This window comes from Littorina saxatilis, linkage group LG8 (assembly GCF_037325665.1).
Source record: "Littorina saxatilis isolate snail1 linkage group LG8, US_GU_Lsax_2.0, whole genome shotgun sequence".
Taxonomy (NCBI): domain Eukaryota; kingdom Metazoa; phylum Mollusca; class Gastropoda; order Littorinimorpha; family Littorinidae; genus Littorina; species Littorina saxatilis.
Genome location: NC_090252.1, coordinates 33,518,660 through 33,534,797, shown reverse-complemented (window position 1 = coordinate 33,534,797; position 16,138 = coordinate 33,518,660). Strand labels below are relative to the sequence as shown.

General features: G+C 39.6%; 1 long non-coding RNA gene across 1 annotated transcript; it reads right to left on the bottom strand.

Moving 5' to 3' along the window:
* Positions 1-4,897: 4,897 nt before the first annotated feature.
* LOC138973357 (uncharacterized) lies at positions 4,898-8,692 on the bottom strand. The gene is made up of 3 exons (XR_011457984.1): positions 8,152-8,692; positions 7,402-7,507; positions 4,898-7,014 (listed from the first exon to the last, which is right to left on the bottom strand). It is a non-coding gene; the product is annotated as an uncharacterized lncRNA (long non-coding RNA).
* Between the last annotated feature and the right edge of the window lie 7,446 nt (positions 8,693-16,138).

Genomic DNA, 16,138 nt, shown 5'->3' with positions numbered 1-16,138 from the left:
TCCAGTGTCCCTCCAAACCCCCTTTTCAGGCCTCCAAGAATAAAAAAAAAAGCTGGTCTTAAAAAGGAGGAAATCTGCTTAATATGTAGGTAAATGCACAACAGGTTGTGAACAGAAAATCCAAAAACATAAGGTCTTAAAAGCGGGGAAGTTTGAAAAGGGGGGTAGGGGGGGACCTAAAATGTGGCGATCATAAGGCCAAAAAAAACCAAATTGTCTGTTTCTGGTCACCCGACCGACCCTAAATTTCGGCGCCGACCCTAAACTTTTTTTTTCCAAACTCAAAAATTCTTTTTTTTTTTTTTTTTTGGTGGTAAAGGACAGGGTGAGAAAATGAACAACAAAAACGTGTGAAAACGAAAGTCCGCTGACGATTTGTAAATGTGTTGAGTGTCTTGTCTCTATGTATAGTGAATCCAGTCTCTTTGCGCGATTTTTAAAGTTAGTTTTATTGGTCTACATTTGGGGTAAAAAAAAAATTAAAAAAAAATAAAAAAAATCCCTACCTACCGACCCTATTTTTTTTAGCCATGTTACCAGAAACAGACAATTTTTTTTTTTGCCTAACAACCGGCATGGGTGGCCGAGTGGTAACGCACTTGCGCTCGGAATCGAGAGGTTGCGTGTTCGACCCTGGGTCAGGCCGCTATTTTCTCCCCCCTTTCCTAACCTAGGTGGTGGGTTCAAGTGCTTGTCTTTCGGATGAGACGAAAAACCGAGGTCCCTTCGTGTACACTACATTGGGGGTGCACGTTAAAGATCCCACGATTGACAAAAGGGTCTTTCCTGGCAAAATTGTATATGCATAGCTAAAAATGTCCACCAAATACCCGTGTGACTTGGAATAATAGGCCGTGAAAAGTAGGATATGCGCCGAAATGGCTGCGATCTGCTGGCCGATGTGAATGCGTCATGATGTATTGTGTAAAAAATTCCATCTCACACGGCATAAATAAATCCCTGCGCCTTGAATATGTGCGCGATATAAATTGCATAAAAAATCAAATAAAAAAAAATCCCTGCGCTTAGAACTGTACCCACGGAATACGCGTGATATAACTATAAGCCTCATATTGATTGATTGATTGATAATTTATCTAACAAAGTTCATTCTGAAATCTTCTTCAGCGTTTGATTATGGAGAGACTAAATCCTCAGTTCAGATGTGGTCTTAACTCCTTGCCTCCCAGGTACGGATATATCCGTACCCACTCATATCGCTCTATCTGACCAGGTATGGATATATATCCGTACACACAGTCACTATGCACATTGCATCTGTTCTCATTCGGCACATATCCGCATCCTGCTTAGACGGTTAGCTTCATTCTTTCTTTATTTGGTGTTTAACGTCGTTTTCAACCACGAAGGTTATATCGCCACGAGGGAAAGGGGGGGAGATGGGATAGGGGAAAGGGGGGAGATGGGATAGAGCCACTTGTTAAGTGTTTCTTGTTCACAAAAGCACTAATCAAAAAATTGCTCCAGGGGCTTGCAACGTAGTACAATATATGACCCTACTGGGAGAATGCAAGTTTCCAGCACAAAGGACCAAACACCTCCCACACACCGCCCGACCAAAATCCCTACAAACACCGACTACACTCTATACAAGAACCACTTAACAAGGGCAAAAGGAGAAACAGAATCCGCCAGTCGCCTCCCACGACATGCGGGGTGCAGAGAAATAAGGATGTGGAAAAGAAGACTTTTGGTAAGTGAAATAAAGGTGATGGATCCAGTCAGGTAGAAATAAGACAACAAGAAAAGAATTGGAAAACTGCAGGGAATAGTAGGGAGAGTTTTCTTGGAAGGAAATATAGGTGAAAGGACTGGTAAGGCAGAAATAAGACAAAAGAAGAGAAGTAAAGGGGTGGGGTAGCTCTGTTTAAACGCTCCCGCCGCGTGAAGGCGACCCCATGGGAGCATGATTTCAAACAAATCTTTTTTTTTTAAAGTCACATACTTTGTGCGACAGTGTTAGTTTACTGCAACTGTAATTTATAAATAGCAAATTAATAAATATCACTTATCACTATCAGATAATCAGCTAAATGCCTGGCAGATGACCCTCATTCAAAGTGAGTCGTGGCTAAACCATGAAACTAGAAAAACAGGTTATACAGTGGAACACCCCTTTAAAGACCTCCAATAATCTGAGAAAATTCAGTCTTAAAAAGGAGGGAGTCTTAAAAGGGGGGTAATTTTACAGAGGTTATGAACAGAAAGTCTGAGAAAACAAGGTCTTTAAAAGGAGGGAGTCTTAAATTGGGGGGTCTTAACAGGGGGGTTCCACTGTACCACAATATAAATCTCACACTGACAGCGGACAAATCCTGAGAAAACACCCAGTATACATGTACCGGTACTCACAAAAGTAGCATCTCCAGGAGCCGAAATCCCAAGCCCTTGATATCTGCACGTTTAGCATCTTGTACCTGGAATAGTATGAAGATAACATGTCATTGTCACCGTCAGTAAATCACTATATCAAAATTATCCATATCATATGATTACTTACTAAAATAACTTTATGAAGTGATCTAGCACTGTCAATGGCAATTATAGTATCATGACAGTTTGACAGTGAGATTACGATTAATCATCCTCATTAACAAATAACATAGATCAGTTCTAATGTAGTACCTGTTTGTAGTGAACCCACCAGCAGGAGTATTGCATGTATTAATTGCGCATTACTGAATCCATGCACCCACATAGTCTCTTACTAATTTGCAAAACCATAATGACTTCAAACCTCTGATGAATTACATAACTCATTTATGAAGAGTAGTTAATACTAATAGTTGTAGTACAAACCCAAGTTTATGTGCGTGTTTGTATGTGTGGGTGGGGGTGTCGAGGGGGGGGGACGGTTACTGATGGTTCACCCACAAAAATGTACACTTACTAAGTAACACTTAAAGTAACTATTTTCAAAGCTTCTTGCTTACCTTGGAATAGTGTCAAGCAGCTTATGTTGTGTCTAGATCAGCCATCAGATCTTCACACTCAACGGGGTCAGCCTGCACATGCTGCAAACTGGACATGCCTGCAATTCTTGAGCAACCAAGCTGTTGTTGCGGAGACAACGGAACCATGCTCAAGTCAGGTCCAACTGAAATAAAAGCATATTGTTAGCTGATAAATGATTTGGTCAAGCAAAACCATGCGGTATTTTTTTAATAAAATATTTAAATTTAGGCAAGCGATTCACAGAGCGCAGCGCGCTGTGCAGCGCGGCAATTCACAGAGCGCGGCACGTTGTGCAGCGCAGCGATTCCCAGAGCGCGGCTATTGCTCTCACCAGCGCAGATTGTTGATGCGCTTTATTTTTGTATATATGTATGCATGATTATCAGCAACATTTTACAGTCTTTCTTTGGACACGCAAAAGCAACTTCAGGGCTGCAAGACTACAAAATTGCACTTTATGCAGACTGAATATATATATATATACTAGAGGAATACCCGCTTCGCCGGGTAGCCGGCTTCGCCGGGATGAAATACTTAGAGCCGTACGCCGGCTTTGCCGGGTCCGAACAATGGACCCGCCAAGCTTAGGTCCCTCCCAGATTCGTGGAATGGGAACAGCACGAAAATGATTCAGTGGCCATAATGCCATTCCTGACCATATCGAGTCCCATCCTTGTCGACGAATGTAACCGTGTTAATCACCTTTGGAGGCGAACTCCACTCAAACAGGATTGAGCAATTTAGAGCTTATCTCTAAGCCCTTTTGAACTGTTATGGCTTCTCAAAGGAAGGCCAGTACATACAAATACACAAAAGCCGCCAGACCACATCACAAACAGAACTGAACAATCCACAGGTGTTGCCCACATAGAGAGAGAGACACACACACACACACACACACACACAAACACAGAGAAGCCGTATATATAGAGAGATAGATGACAGTGTATTTTTCGCGTGGCTATAAATTGATTCGACCTTTGCACTTTTACAGTGAGGATAATTTACGGGTCCAATTTACGTTCTGGACACTGCGGTGACCTTCTAAAAATAGTAACAGAACGCCGGGAATATCCGAAGATACTATAGTGCACCATACGAAGGAAGGGAGGTAAACGCTGAAAACCTGGAGAAGATAAGGAAGAGTTACTTGTAATGGTGAAATGAACACAAAAACCAAAATCGGTTCAGCGCTGTGCGGTGAGAGCACGTGTTGAAATATCTCATCGATGATATTGTGTCCGGGGTGTAGCTGAATACGGTGTCCAAATTTGAAAAAGATCCACCGAGAACTTTGGCGTTGTGATGTGGTGTAGCGGCTTTGATGTGTCGGTATGGGGTAGCTGAGGTGGAACCAAAATCGGTTCAGCGCTGCGCGCTGAGAGCACGTGTTGAAATATCTCATCGATCAGGTTGTGTCCGGGGTCTCTGTGAATAAGCCCACCAAATTTGAAGCAGATCCATCCAGAACTTTGGCCGTGCATCGCGAAGACACAGACAGACACACAGACACAAGTCGTATATATATATAGATATACGCGTTCAAATCAACTGGAAAAAAAACCCACGCTGAAAATATGATCTGCGCATGCGCGAATTCCAAAATGGCTGCTGAAGTGTTAACTGGTGTGACACCGATTAACAGTTCCGCGGCACTGTACTCGGATAATTGTTTAAAAACGTCATCCCAGTTTAAAAACTCAGCTCCTTTCCATATATAGTAGAAGCCATTGCAATGACTTGTAGTGATATGAGTATGACTGCAAAGTATTCAAGGCCGGTGTCACAAACTGAAAACTCTGCCTGAACAATCCTTCTCATTGCGGTCAATGCGCATGCGCTAATTAAATTTTTGAAATCAATTTAAAAACAATTTCATCTTATTCCTTGTCGGTTCCTGATTCCAAAAACATATAGATATGATATAGTGGGGCTCCTATGTTGCAAAATCATTCAAATCATGCAACAAACACCAAATTAAGCAAATATGAAGAGTTTTATGTGCTTAACAAAACCTGATACAGAGCCATCGCGAAAAATAAAAAATGGGTAGTTTTTAAACAATTTTTCAAAATGGCCGCCAGTGTAAACGGTTGGGTATGTTAGGCATATTTCACTTCATGTCATTAACAGCAAATTTGGCGTAAATGGACATTTGCTTTTGCTTAACAAAACCTGATACAGAGCCACCGTGAAAACATTAAGAAATCAGTAGTTTTTTTACAATTTTCAAAATGGCCGCCAATAAAAGGGTATTTCGGCATTTTTGATGCTACAAGACATTCTCTTGCAATAGAAACTAACACAAACACATTTTTAAACAAAACAATACATGTATTGTTGGTGCAGAGAATGATTGGACGGTGTGGGTGGCAGGGTTGAAGAATTTGTGGATTACCTAAACTGTGCAAAAATAAATATATTGCACCAATTTTCATACCAAAACGAAAACATTCATTCCTGTGCTGTTATATTCAATGTATGCTATTGAGGGCACTCAACTTGGCTAACTGGAACACTTTTAAGATAAAAGGTGGCCTTTACATGGGTTATTTGACCGCCGCCCAAATAAGGGTACCCCCAAAATAAAACTGATAAAAATGTAATGTATCAACTCAAAAGTCGACTAAAATTCATAATCGCTGTATTTCGAAAACGTTGTTTGTTCTCATGTGTTTACACAACTAGCACATTCCGGCAAGTGTCTATACTCAAAAGAAACTTTGGCAGTACTTGAAACAACCATCTGTCATATATACATGCGAAGTCAAAAATATGTGGGATGTAAGTCAACAAACCTGTGGCAGTTTTTAAAATATTATTTCGTGAAGATTTGAAAGTGTACTCAAACGGTTGAACTACGCCTCGTGTGTAGACACACATTCCTGAAAGTTTCAACGCAACCCACTTGGTCATTGATAAAATACATGAATTTTAGTTGACTTGGGTATCCCTCAAATTTGACACATAAACATCTCATCCGTGAGATCGACACATACATCAGTAGGTACAATGGCACAACACTAGAAATATGCAAGATGGCGAAATAAAACAACCTGTTCTGGATGGATAATCAAGTTGACTTTCTCTTCGTATACAACAGTGACCCAGTTGTGCCTCAGGAATTGTCGTCAGCTTTTTAAAAGGTACCCGAAGTTTTTGTCACATCTCTTTGTCACGTCAAGGGTATCCTTATTTTGACGGCGTAAATGATGATGTTAAAAAAAAATGTGCCAGATAGCGAAGATGCGAGCCTTTAATGGCATAGACAGTTTGAATAAAATGACACAGGAATAAAAGTTTGAGTTGAGGTATGAAAATGGGTGCAATAATATTTTTGCACAGTTTAGATGCTGACAGTTTTCACAGGCATGCAAGCACATTTGCAGAGAGCTGTGCTCTGCAGTCCTTCTTAGCAGCATTTGCAGCGTTTTGTTGTACAGCTCTTCTTGCAGGCACACCTCATGAGTTCTCGGCACACGCTGGATACCTCTTGAAAGCTCGTCCAGAATGACTCCCACTTTCCAGCCTTGAACTGCCAGCCCACAGAGTTTGGAAGTCTAATAGGTAGATGGCTCTTCTCAATCTCATGTCCTGCAGCAGCACCTCACTTGTAAGGGGATTATGGTCAATTTGGCAGCTCTTTTTACTGAAGAGGTACCGTCTAGCACTGTTTACACCCAGTACGTTGCTGGTTTTGTCCTACAAATGTACACCAAAAAGCTCTTGTGCTGCCCTGTCAGTGGTACTCAGCTTACAAAGAGGAGCAGACAACATGAAGAAAGTTTGAGTGACGTCTTCAAATGCTTGCCATACTTCCCAAGCCTTCTGATTCCCCAATACCATTGAAGAACGACATAGTGTCACAGCCTGTAAGGCTATGCAAAATGGGCAGACAGGGTGACTTCTCTTGGCCAATGGCTTTGGCAATGTGGCGATACACTTCACGAGCAGAAAAAAACGCAACACAGCTGGAATGAGAAGCAGACTGTCTGGCCTCCTCTACATCCATGGTGCAGGAAATCAGCCTGTGGTACCCTTCACACAAAAGATGAAAAGTGACATTTTTATTTGAATGTATTTGAATAATGTTTACTATCTCAGAGTCGGTCAAAGCCGGGTTAGCAAGTCTTCACACAACAGACCAAAATGAAAGAAAATTGTATTTCATGAATTTGTATAATTCTTACTGTTTCAGGTTAAAAAACAAACAAACACAGTTTCCAGTGACCCAACTGATTCTGGAATCTTTCTGACCGCTACATTTATTCGCTTCAAACAGTCGCTAACAGAATGTTGACCATAGTGAGGGTTCGTACGTTAAACCCATCAAATTCACAGAGGTCGCTTACAAATGATGTGCAAACATGTTCCAATTAATACAAATAAAAAAATCTTACTGTTAAGATGTATTAGGTAACAAACCTTGATACAGTAGTACTAGTGAAATCGGCTCCCTTCTGTGGCACCGGAATAAATGCAGAACGCTTGTTCCCAGGAACCGGCATGTGGTGTAACTCTTGTATATATCCTGTAAAAATAAAATTCACACCAATGCACGGTCAACTTAAAATAAGCAAAAGGATGAGAAACAAGCAACAAACCAAAATTGTAAAACTCAAAGAGCGGTACCTCTTCATTTTTCAAAACCACTTATCTCATTTGATTAGCATACACTGTATGCTTTTGTCTGTTACCTACCGTCTTTGAAAGTTTGATCACAACACTGTAAAGACATGGGGAGTGGAGTGCTTTATTTCCAGCTGGTCATCCTACCATAGAAACATACAGAGATTCTATCTATGTCTCTGATCCTACTATCTGGCCTACCCTCACTCAGTTTTTGACTCTACCCCTCCCCACCTTATGGAAGTCCTTAACGTAGGCAGGACTAATCATTTATCATACCATGAACAATCTCTTTCTCCTCGCCTTTTATTCAAAGTTCGTTTAATCTGTTTAAAATCACCAGCGTGGCGATCATGATTTCCTTACTTGTAATCAACAGATAGATCTAGATCTATCAGCATCACAATCCAGCTGATGAGCTATTGCAAGATTAAACAAAGTCTCTGCATTTCAGCGCTTCACCCGATGAATAACAGACCCCAGGGGAGAATTAAACAGTAAAATGATGTGACATTGGTGAATGGATGCGTATTCTTGAAAACTTACCGTCAGAAACGTTGTTTTCGCTCAAATCAAAACACGCAATGTTGCGGAGGCCGCCATCTTGAATTTTCATGCTGCGGATATATAAAATTCTAAAAACGATCAAATTAAATACCAGAACACAAAAATACCCATAAGAGTATTTATGTCATGCATGTGTTATCAGCAGACAACTTCTGGTGCATGGTAAACCATTGAATTTTACATTTGCTGAGTTGGGAATATTTACTGCTGAGCGCTTATGGTACGAATTTCGTCTGCTGTACATGCAGCCTTTTATTCCCTATCAAAGACAAAAAAACCGATTTCTGAAGTGGCTCTGTATCTGAAATCCCTTAAATAATTATAAGGAACAATACCACAAAGTATGATGTTTGTTGCAAGATGTGAATGATTTATGAGTGCGTCTGCAACATACGAGCCCCACTAATATGTTTGGATTAAAAACACGCTCAGAAAGTTAAAACGAAGAGAGGTACAGAAAAGCGTGCTATCGTTCTCAGCGCAACTACTACCCCGCTCTTCTTGTCAATTTCACTGCCTTTGACGTGAGCGGTGGACTGACGATGCTACGAGTATACGGTCTTGCTGCGTTGCATTGCGTTCAGTTTCATTCTGTGAGTTCGACAGCTACTTGACTAAATGTTGTATTTTCGCCTTACGCGACTTGTTTTAATTTTTGTGATGTGGGATATTGTTATATTGTTATATTTTTGGCTGAATAGGTAAGTAAATAGATAACTGGAAAAATAATACAATGAAGAAGAAAAAGCTCGGTGTGAGGCAGTGAAATTGACAAGAAGAGCGGGATAGTAGTTGCGCTGAGAAGGATAGCACGCTTTTCTGTACCTCTCTTCGTTTTAACTTTCTGAGCGTGTTTTGAATCCAAACATATCATATCTATATGTTTTTGGAATCAGGAACCGACAAGGAATAAGATGAAAGTGTTTTTAAATTGATTTCGAAAAAAAAAAATTGATAATAATTTTTATATATTTAATTTTCAGAGCTTGTTTTTAATCCAAATATAACATATGTATATGTTTTTGGAATCAGCAAATGATGGAGAATAAGATGAACGTAAATTTGGATAGTTTTATAAAAAAAATTTTTTTTTTTACAATTTTCAGATTTTTAATGACCAAAGTCATTAATTAAATTTTAAGCCACCAAGCTGAAATGCAATACCGAAGTCCGGGCTTCGTCGAACATTACTTGACCAAAATTTCAACCAATTTGGTTAAAAAATGAGGGCGTGACAGTGCCGCCTCAACTTTCACGAAAAGCCGGATATGACGTCATCAAAGACATTTATCAAAAAAATGAAAAAAACGTAAGGGGATATCATACCCAGGAACTCTCATGTCAAATTTCATAAAGATCGGTCCAGTAGTTTGGTCTGAATCGCTCTACACGCACACACACACACACACACACACACACACACACACACACACACACACACACACACACACACTCACACACACATACACCACGACCCTCGTCTCGATTCCCCCCTCGATGTTAAAACATTTAGTCATAACTTGTAAAACAAGTCGCGTAAGGCGAAAATACAACATTTAGTCAAGCTGTCGAACTCACAGAATGAAACTGAACGCAATGCAATTTTTCAGCAAGACCGTATACTCGTAGCATCGTCAGTCCACCGCTCGTGGCAAAGGCAGTGGAATTGACAAGAAGAGCGGGGTAGTAGTTGCGCTGAGAACGATAGCACGCTTTTCTGTGCCTCTCTTCGTTTTAACTTTTCTGAGCGTGTTTTTAATCCAAACATATCCTATCTATATGTTTTTGGAATCAGGAACCGACAAGGAATAAGATGAAAGTGTTTTTAAATTGATTTCGAAAATTTAATTTTGATAAAAAAAAAAAAAAAATTATTTATATGTTTTTGGAATCAGAAAATGATGAAGAATAAGATGAACGTACATTTGGATCGTTTTATACATTCTTTTTCTACAATTTTTAGAATTTTAATGACCAAAGTTAGTAATTAATTTTTAAGCCACCAAGCTGAAATGCAATACCGAAGTCCGGCCTTCGTCGAAGATTGCTTGGCCAAAATTTCAATCAATTTGATTGAAAAATGAGGGTGTGACAGTGCCGTCTCAACTTTTACAAAAAGCCGGATATGACGTCATCAAAGACATTTATCGAAAAAACGAAAAACAAGTTCAGGGATATCATACCCAGGAACTCTCATGTCAAATTTCATAAAGATCGGTCCAGTAGTTTACTCTGAATCGCTCTACACACACACACACACACACACACACACACACACACACACACACACACACACACACACACACACACACACACACACACACACACACACACACACACACAGGCACACATACACCACGACCCTCGTCTCGATCCCCCCCCCCCCCTCTATGTTAAAACATTTAGTCAAAACTTGACTAAATGTAACAAGTCGCGTGAGGCGAAAATACAACATTTAGTCAAGCTGTCGAACTCACAGAATGAAACTGAACGCAATGCAATTTTTAAAGGCATATGTACGCGCTCCCGTGTTTACAAAGTGTAGTTTGCCCATAATCGATGTCAAACGCACCATAAGACCATGTAATGACGATATGTCGCCATGCGCGGACCATATACATGCATTACAGCTTGTTTTAGAGTCTCAAAAACTTTGGATGTAAACAAAGACGCGGAGTTATTTCCCTTGCGTCAACGCTACCTCTGTTGGCAAATCTATAAATAGGACGATCCAGATCAAAATGAAAATTAACATATCTCAACATTGAAGGGGTCCTAGACCACAATATTTTGCAGGGAACTTAATTTAGCATGTCTCCAGCTGTTGGTAAAGCAATTAGCGTGTATAGTCATCGAGTACATAATGGCTTTAAGCAAGACCGTATACTCGTAGCATCGTCAGTCCACCGCTCATGGCAAAGGCAGTGAAATTTACAAGAAGAGCGGGGTAGTAGTTGCGCTGAGAAGGATAGAACGCTTTTCTGTTCCTCTCTTCGTTTTAACTTTCTGAGCGTGTTTTGAATCCAAACATATCATATCTATATGTTTTTGGAATCAGGAACCGACAAGGAATAAGATGAAAGTGTTTTTAAATTGATTTTGAAAATATAATTTTGATCATAATTTTTATATTTTTAATTTTCAGAGCTTGTTTTTAATCCAAATATAACATATTTATATGTTTTTGGAATCAGAAAAGGATGAAGAATAAGATGAACGTAAATTAGGATCGTTTTATATATATATATTTTTTTTTACAATTTTCAGATTTTTAATGACGAAAATCATTAATTAATTTTTAAGCCACCAAGCTGAAACTCAATGCCGACGTCCGGCCTTTGTCGAAGATTGCTTGGCCAAAATTTCAATCAATTTGATTGAAAAATGAGGGTGTGACAGTGCCGCCTCAACTTTTACAAAATGCCGGATATGACGTCATCAAAGGTATTCATCGAAAAAAATAAAATATATCAATCAAGTAGCTGTCGAACTCACAGAATGAAACTGAACGCAATGCAACGCAGCAAGACCGTATACTCGTAGCATCGTCAGTCCACCGCTCACGGCATAGGCAGTGAAATTGACAAGAAGAGCGGGGTAGTAGTTGCGCTAAGAAGGATAGCACGCTTTTCTGTACCTCTCTTCGTTTTAACTTTCTGAGCGTGTTTTTAATCCAAACATATCATATCTATATGTTTTTGGAATCAGGAACCGACAAGGAATAAGATGAAAGTGTTTTTAAATTGATTTTGAAAATTTAATTTTGATAATAATTTTTATATATTTAATTTTCAGAGCTTGTTTTTAATCCGAATATAACATATTTATATGTTTTTGGAATCAGCAAATGATGGAGAATAAGATAAACGTAAATTTGGATCGTTTTATAAAAAACATTTTTTTTTACAATTTTCAGATTTTTAATGACCAAAGTCATTAATTAATTTTTAAGCCACCACGCTGAAATGCAATACCGAAGTCCGGGCTTCGTCGAACATTACCCGACCAAAATTTCAACCAATTTGGTTGAAAAATGAGGGCGTGACAGTGCCGCCTCAACTTTCACAAAAAGCCGGATATGACGTCATCAAAGACATTTATCAAAAAAATTTAAAAAAAACGTTCGGGGATATCAATCCCAGAAACTCTCATGTCAAATTTCATAAAGATCGGTCCAGTAGTTTAGTACACACACACACACACACAGACAGACACACACACACACACACACACACCACACACACACACACGCACATACACCACGACCCTCGTCTCGATTCCCCCCTCTACGTTAAAACATTTAGTCAAAACTTGACTAAATGTAAAAAGGACATTATGTGTTGCATGCAAAAACGATGTGATTAAAACATTATCAGAAAAGGAAGGGCAATGAAAATCCTAAAATCTCCAACTCGGTAAAGTCCAGTCAATCAGCCACCCTCTCGGCCGGATGTTTTGGGGAGGGGGGGGGGGGACTAGAACAAAGACCTCTTTGTGGTCAGTCGGCTTTCTCAGGGCCAGCAAAGCTCGCCTCAGCAACACATGTGAAAATGATTACTCGCTCGGTACCCGGAGGTTTGCTAAGGAATAGAGACAAACTCTTATCTGGCTGGCCAAAAATTGTCAGTATAAAATGACCTACTTTCTCTGCTCAACGCACGGGCTATTCGTACTGTATCTCCTCTTGTGCACTTACAAGGCTCTTATGGAGAAAATAAGAGATACCAAAAAAGGTGTGTGTGTGTGTGTGTGTGTGTGTGTGTGTGTGTGTGTGCGAGTGTGTGTGCCCATAGTGTGCCGCGCGCGTGCATGTGTGTGTGTGTATGTTTGTGTGTCCCAGTGTGTGCGTGTGTGTGCACAGTGTGTGCCTGTGCGTGTGCCTGTGTGTACCGTTTGTGTGTCATTATATATGTCAGTTATAATGTGTAATAATAATAATGATAATAATAATGGACATTTATTAATCGCCCTTTCTCACAAGAGCTCACGGCGATTTACATATTAAAACACTGTGTGTGTGCAGTGACGGTGTGAATGTGTGTGTGGGGACGGTGTGTGTGTGTGTATGATGTATGCCGGTGCAATGTGTGTGTGTGTATGTATATAATTATATATATATATATATATATATATATATATATATATATATATGTATAAGTGTGTGTGTGTGTGTGTGTGTGTGTGTGTGTGTGTGTGTGTGTGTGTGTTTGTGTGTGTGTGTGACCGTGCTGAGAGACAATGACAATGACAATGACAAATCTTTATTTTTCGAGGGTGACAAGAATAAGCATAGGTATGCTTTTTTGCATCTGGCCCTCGCCCTAAAGAGGGACTAAACTATTTTACTATAACTATGACTAGGGAAAAAAAAGGTTACATAAAAACATTAATGGTAGAACATATAAGTTTGTGTACATGAAGCGCATTATGTAGAAGCATTGTAGATCATAAGGTAGTGTTCAAAATTGGGTGTAAAGCAATGAAGATAAACGGAAAGTAACCCAACAATACATTAGCGGCTCAGCAAAACAATGTATTACAGAGCCAAATCTTCGTGATTTTGTCACAATAAACCATAATTCCGATAATGAACAACTGTATACAAAGAAAACATACCAATCAAGTTTATTTGTTCATAGAGTTCATTAAATGGAAAGAATATTTGGTTCTAAAAGAATCTGTGTTGGTGGATTGCCGCAGGGCGTCCGGAAGAGCGTTCCAGAGGCTGCTTCCTGAATAAACAAGACTTGATTTAAATAGGTCTATCCTAGGAAGAGGAGTGTTTAGTTTTATAAAGTGGTGCGAATTCTTCAAAGAGAACTTTGAGCAAATGGTTTCGGGTGCATTTTCTGTCATAATTTTATGCATCATTATTCCTTTGTTGTAATTCATTCTTGACTTCAGAGGTAGGACCCCTATGTTGATGTAGTCTGAGTCGGTGAGAGTAGTCTGTTTGAGTAATACTACTTTTAGCGCTCTTTTGTGTAATCTGCTGAGTAGCTTTAGGGAATTATCACTTGCAGAGTCCCATAGAGTGGATGCGTAATCAATAAGAGACTGAATATGAGCAGTGAAAAATAACTTCCTGGCTTGACAATTAAGGAAGTGTTTAATTCTAGATAAGAGGTACACTTTCTTTGACACTAATTTACTAAGTTGTTCAATGTGAGTTGACCAAGACAGGTTGTTATCGATGTGGACACCTAGAACTTTGTGATGGTCGACTTTTTCCACTATATTGCCGTCAATCATTAAATCGGGACCAGTTGAGGTAAAATTCTGTCGTTTTTGTCTAGTTGTAATTATCATATATTTGGTTTTCTTTGGGTTAAGAGACATGTGATTTAGGTCAGTCCATTCTGTCAGCTGGTTTAGACTTCCTTGGAGGGATTCTGATAAGCGAGTTAAATTTTTGTTACTGGAGTGAATTGTGGTATCATCTGCAAAAAGTTCACATAAATGTTGAATATAAAGGGGGAGGTCATTAACATATATTGAGAAGAGCAGAGGTCCTAATACCGATCCTTGTGGTACACCGTAATCTACAGCTTGCATGCTCGATGCTCTAGTGTTTGTAAGAACTGTCTGTTGTCTGTCAGAGAGGAATGAACTAACAAGATTGATAGTATCATATCCGACGCCATACAAACCGAATTTTCTAAGCAATAATGTGTGATCAATTACGTCAAAGGCTTTTGCAAAGTCTACGAAAATGGCACCACAGAATTCATTATCGTTTATTTTGTCCAACCACTGATCAACAAGAGAGATTAAGGCAATGTGGCAGGAATGCTTAGCTCTAAATCCTGATTGTTTAGGATGGAATAAGTTGTTTTGGTTGAAATGTGTTAGGATGTGTTTGTTGATATGCTTTTCCAGTGGTTTTGATAACACAGACAAAATGGAAATTGGCCTATAATTTGAGGGGTCTCTTTTGTCACCTGATTTAAGCAGAGGAATGACTTTCGCCTGTTTCAGGGCGACTGAAAAATATTTTTTTGTCTAAACAGAGATTGTAAATGTGGGTAAGTATTTCAGAAATTATGGGGGCTGACAATTTAGGAATCCTACCATCAAGCCCATCGAGCCCCCGGATGCCTGTTTGCTTGAGGTGTGTAAGTGCGTGAAAAACTTCAGGTACTGTAAGAAGGGGAATTTTTGCTTGACATGAAATTTGTTTTGATTTGCAAAATTCTTCTAAAACTTTCAAAGAGAGAGAGAGGAAGCCGATAATCGTCTGATTCTGCAGACTCGCCGAGAGGCGGCCGGGGTTCGGCACCAGGCTGATGAAAACGCAGAATAATCCATCAAAACAACACTCTAACATCAAGTTTTAGAAACCAGAAAAACGTATCGTAACTCCATAGGTTTTGTGGTGTTTTGCGCACTGCTGAAACGCGTTTAACACGACGTGAATCGCCGTGCGTTAACGTAGCGAAAACGTCCAAAACACAGACACCAAAACTCGATGTTTTACCGTGTTTTGCACCTCGCTAAAATCCCAGGGATTTTATTGCGTTACGGCAGTTTTTCTAACTTGATGTGAATCGCACAGGTATAATGCCACAAAATTCAGTTGATTAACTTCATGTTTCATGTTATATGTCACGTTATAGTGCCAAAACGTGACCTTTCGCCCAGTGCTATGTGCACTCTGAACAAAATGAACATAATTCACGCAGTGGTTTTTTCCTGGCAGTCTCATTTGCCGCCGTAGTGGCAGTGTTATTTTCCTGGCGTCAGTGTAATTTTCCTAGGAAAATAACACTCCCTTTCCGAGATTACAGTGTTTCTTTCCTTGGAATAATACGCTCCCAGTTTTTTTTCTTCCTGGAAGTCTTTTATGCCTCCTACACCGGTACTACCAGCACTTTGCGTGCTGGTGTACGTTGTTTAATATTGTTTTTCTCTTGAAATGATACAAAGTAGTCTTTTGCACTACATAACAATTATTAATTGATCTGTC